General features: G+C 26.0%; 1 non-coding gene across 1 annotated transcript; it reads right to left on the bottom strand.

Moving 5' to 3' along the window:
- Nucleotides 1-988: 988 nt before the first annotated feature.
- On the bottom strand, nt 989-1,077 carry LOC141701511 (small nucleolar RNA snoR1). The gene has a single exon (XR_012566801.1). It is a non-coding gene; the product is annotated as a small nucleolar RNA snoR1 (small nucleolar RNA).
- Nucleotides 1,078-5,674: the final 4,597 nt, after the last annotated feature.

The following is a 5,674-nucleotide window of genomic DNA, read 5'->3' as shown; positions in this document are numbered from 1 at the left end:
ACCGGTCCAAAACCGGTCGTATTTAACTAAATACGACCGCCACAGATGGTATTTAGCTAAATATGACCGATTTTGGACCCAGTCGTACATGTGGGAGTGATATTTAATATTCAGTTGAATTTAGTCTAAATACGATTGTCTAAAAAAAACTGGTTAAATACGACCATTAAATTCGACTGGTCAAATTCAACCGTCGTTGGTCGAAATTGATATTTCACTTAAAATTTAAAAATCCAACCAAAATAATTAAAAATTTTGAAATATTTTAAAAAGCCCGCCCAATTACTAAACTCGGTCGTATCTTGTCAATTATAAGATATTAAATGCAACCCCATCCAGATGAATAAACAAACACCGGTTTTTAAAAAAATCTCGTCGGAATCGGAAAAATTCCAGATTCCGGCAAGCTTCAAAAATCCGGCTAAAATAGAGCTAGACTCTTGAATTTCGAGAAGCAAAGCGAGAGCGTGAAGAACTATAATCTTATACTATTGAAATAATTGACTGAACGACACTGTGAATTATGACACCTTTAGGACCGATAAACTCACTACAAGTACTACTTCCCAACGCCGACCAACTAGATCGTTAATGCCATTCCAATTCAGCAAAAGAAAATTATCACAGTCTGGAAAACACAACACCAAAGGCACCTCTCCTTAATTTATTGCTTAGCTTGTTGAAACAAATCTTAGTAATAAGGCGACGAGTCAAATTATAAACCATAAACATCCTCAAAACACATAACAATAATCACACAAAATCAAATTGGAAAAAACCATCCAAATATCCATATATAAGCATACAACTAAATTAAAAAACTACATCAATCACCAAACCGAACAGTCTCATCAAAACACAAAAGCCACTAATTGATCCATATACCATTTGAAATTCATAAGGAGAGTAAAAGAGGCTGCCTTCAATTGCACTCGCATACGTATAATTCATATATACATCAACATTATAAATCAAATAAATAAAATATGGCTCAGAGTGTTGCTGAACGTGCTGAAGGAAAAGCAAAGGCTTTCTCATACAAGAGGTGTCAAAAAAATAGCATCAATCATCTTTGCTTATAGTTATTGTATATATAATAAGAATTGGTTCAACCAGAGAGAAAGAGAGAGAAAGGGAGAGAGAGAAGAGAGAGAGAAGAGAGAGAGAGGAGAGAGAGAGAATAAATTAGGGTTTTATTGAGACAGAGAATATGTAGCTTTTTGAATGGGCTTAATTTGCAAATTACTAATGCTTTCCCAGCTTGTCCATAAAGGCCCTGGCCCATTAAACATATAATTTACTCCTCATCAAATTGATTATGTTTTAATAAATTAAATTGATTGTAATATATAATTCTCTTTTAATTTTAGGACATAAATATAGTAATTACTTAAATTTTTACTTAAAAATATTATAATATATAAAAATATTTTAACAACTTAATTTTAATTAAAATATGAAATTATGATTTTGGTAAATTTTATTGTAAATTTTATGAGTTTGACTAGTACAACTAACTAGAATTGGTATTTTGATTGTTTTTTTAAATATTTTTCGATCCAATTAAATGGATGTGTGTATATATATATTAGTGATATAACCAAATTTACATACGAAAATAATTTTATTTGATTTGTCATTTTAACAGTCAAGTTTCAATTTGACTAGTACAACTAACTAGTGTTTATTCCAGAATTGGTGTTTTCGATTTTTGTTTAAATATTTTTCAACGATCCAACCATATAAATGTCAAAAGATATATAAATATAAATATATATATATATATATATATATATATATTTCAACGATCCAACCGTATAGATGTCAATTCATATACTCCCTCCGTCCCGCTGGATAGTTTACGCACACTATTTTCACGTATTTCGAGGCTTCAATAACATATAGTTTCATAATGTTTTTTTCATAAATTTTTTTTTGAATAAAAGTTTAAACATGAAACTTTTTTTTCAGATTTTTTAAAAAATATATATATTATGGAAGTATACTTTAAACGAGCATTGAAAAGCGTGCTGAAAAGTAACCTAAACAATTCAGTGGGACGTAGGGAGTATATAATAGTGATATAACCAAAATTTCATATCAAAATAATTTTATTTGGTTTGCCATTTTAATAGTCAAGCTTGAGTTTTACTAGTAAAGCAAACTAGTGTTTATTCCAGAAATGGTGTTTTGATTTTTTTAAAAAAATATTTTTTAACAATCCAACCATATGGATGTCAATTTATATATATATATTAGTGATATAACCAAAATTTCATATCAAAATAATTTTATTTGGTTTTCCGTATTAATAGTCAAACTTGAGTTTGACTAGTACAAAAACTAGTGTTTATTCGAGAAAATGGTGTTTCGATTTAAAAAAAAATATTTTTCAACGATCCAATCGTATGGATGTCAATTTATATATATATATATAAGTGAGATAACTATAATTTCATATCAAAATAATTTTATTTAGTTTGCCATGTTAATAGTCAAGTTTCAATTTGACTAGTATAGCTAATTGATGTTTATTCCAGAAATGGTGTTTCGATTTTTTAAAAATATTTTTCAACGATCCAACCGTATGGATGTCAATAAATAAATAAATATATATATATATATATGAGTGATATAACCAAAATTGTATATCAGAATAATTTTATTTGGTTTTCCGTTTTAACAGTCTATTTCAGGTTGACTAGTACAACTAACTAGTGTTTATTCCAGAATTGGTATTTCGATATTTTTTAAAATATATTTTAAATATCCAACCATATGGATGTCAATAGATATATATATGAGTGATATAACCAAAATTTCATATCAAAATATATTTATTTGGTTTACCATTTTAATAGTCAAGCTTTGGTTTAACTAATACAGCTAACTAGTGTTTATTTCAAAAATTGGTGTTTCAATTTTTTTAAATATTTTTCAAAGATCCAAAAGTATGGATGTCAATTGATATATATATATATTAGTGATGTAACCATAATTTCATATTAAAATAATTTTTTTGGTTTGTTATTTTAACAGTCAATCTTCAGTTTAACTAGTACAACTAATTGGTGTTTATTCCAGAATTGGTGTTTTCGATTTTTGTTTAAATATTTTTCAACGATCCAACCATATAAATGTCAAAAGATATATAAATATAAATATATATATATATATATATATTTCAACGATCCAACCGTATAGATGTCAATTCATATACTCCCTCCGTCCCGCTGGATAGTTTACGCACACTATTTTCACGTATTTCGAGGCTTCAATAACATATAGTTTCATAATGTTTTTTTCATAAATTTTTTTTTGAATAAAAGTTTAAACATGAAACTTTTTTTTCAGATTTTTTAAAAAATATATATATTATGGAAGTATACTTTAAACGAGCATTGAAAAGCGTGCTGAAAAGTAACCTAAACAATTCAGTGGGACGTAGGGAGTATATAATAGTGATATAACCAAAATTTCATATCAAAATAATTTTATTTGGTTTGCCATTTTAATAGTCAAGCTTGAGTTTTACTAGTAAAGCAAACTAGTGTTTATTCCAGAAATGGTGTTTTGATTTTTTTAAAAAAATATTTTTTAACAATCCAACCGTATGGATGTCAATTTATATATATATTAGTGATATAACCAAAATTTCATATCAAAATAATTTTATTTGGTTTTCCGTATTAATAGTCAAACTTGAGTTTGACTAGTACAAAAACTAGTGTTTATTCGAGAAAATGGTGTTTCGATTTAAAAAAAAATATTTTTCAACGATCCAATCGTATGGATGTCAATTTATATATATATATAAGTGAGATAACTATAATTTCATATCAAAATAATTTTATTTAGTTTGCCATGTTAATAGTCAAGTTTCAATTTGACTAGTATAGCTAATTGATGTTTATTCCAGAAATGGTGTTTCGATTTTTTAAAAATATTTTTCAACGATCCAACCGTATGGATGTCAATAAATAAATAAATATATATATATATATGAGTGATATAACCAAAATTGTATATCAGAATAATTTTATTTGGTTTTCCGTTTTAACAGTCTATTTCAGGTTGACTAGTACAACTAACTAGTGTTTATTCCAGAATTGGTATTTCGATATTTTTTAAAATATATTTTAAATATCCAACCATATGGATGTCAATAGATATATATATGAGTGATATAACCAAAATTTCATATCAAAATATATTTATTTGGTTTACCATTTTAATAGTCAAGCTTTGGTTTAACTAATACAGCTAACTAGTGTTTATTTCAAAAATTGGTGTTTCAATTTTTTTAAATATTTTTCAAAGATCCAAAAGTATGGATGTCAATTGATATATATATATATTAGTGATGTAACCATAATTTCATATTAAAATAATTTTTTTGGTTTGTTATTTTAACAGTCAATCTTCAGTTTAACTAGTACAACTAATTGGTGTTTATTCCAGAATTGGTGTTTTCGATTTTTGTTTAAATATTTTTCAACGATCCAACCATATAAATGTCAAAAGATATATAAATATAAATATATATATATATATATATATATATATATTTCAACGATCCAACCGTATAGATGTCAATTCATATACTCCCTCCGTCCCGCTGGATAGTTTACGCACACTATTTTCACGTATTTCGAGGCTTCAATAACATATAGTTTCATAATGTTTTTTTCATAAATTTTTTTTTGAATAAAAGTTTAAACATGAAACTTTTTTTTCAGATTTTTTAAAAAATATATATATTATGGAAGTATACTTTAAACGAGCATTGAAAAGCGTGCTGAAAAGTAACCTAAACAATTCAGTGGGACGTAGGGAGTATATAATAGTGATATAACCAAAATTTCATATCAAAATAATTTTATTTGGTTTGCCATTTTAATAGTCAAGCTTGAGTTTCACTAGTAAAGCAAACTAGTGTTTATTCCAGAAATGGTGTTTTGATTTTTTTAAAAAAATATTTTTTAACAATCCAACCGTATGGATGTCAATTTATATATATATATATATTAGTGATATAACCAAAATTTCATATCAAAATAATTTTATTTGGTTTTCCGTATTAATAGTCAAACTTGAGTTTGACTAGTACAAAAACTAGTGTTTATTCGAGAAAATGGTGTTTCGATTTAAAAAAAAATATTTTTCAACGATCCAATCGTATGGATGTCAATTTATATATATATATAAGTGAGATAACTATAATTTCATATCAAAATAATTTTATTTAGTTTGCCATGTTAATAGTCAAGTTTCAATTTGACTAGTATAGCTAATTGATGTTTATTCCAGAAATGGTGTTTCGATTTTTTAAAAATATTTTTCAACGATCCAACCGTATGGATGTCAATAAATAAATAAATATATATATATATATGAGTGATATAACCAAAATTGTATATCAGAATAATTTTATTTGGTTTTCCGTTTTAACAGTCTATTTCAGGTTGACTAGTACAACTAACTAGTGTTTATTCCAGAATTGGTATTTCGATATTTTTTAAAATATTTTTTAAATATCCAACCATATGGATGTCAATAGATATATATATGAGTGATATAACCAAAATTTCATATCAAAATATATTTATTTGGTTTACCATTTTAATAGTCAAGCTTTGGTTTAACTAATACAGCTAACTAGTGTTTATTTCAA

Source organism: Apium graveolens, unplaced genomic scaffold, assembly GCF_009905375.1.
Source record: "Apium graveolens cultivar Ventura unplaced genomic scaffold, ASM990537v1 ctg3969, whole genome shotgun sequence".
NCBI classification, from domain to species: domain Eukaryota; kingdom Viridiplantae; phylum Streptophyta; class Magnoliopsida; order Apiales; family Apiaceae; genus Apium; species Apium graveolens.
This window is presented reverse-complemented; position numbering and strand designations above follow the sequence as displayed.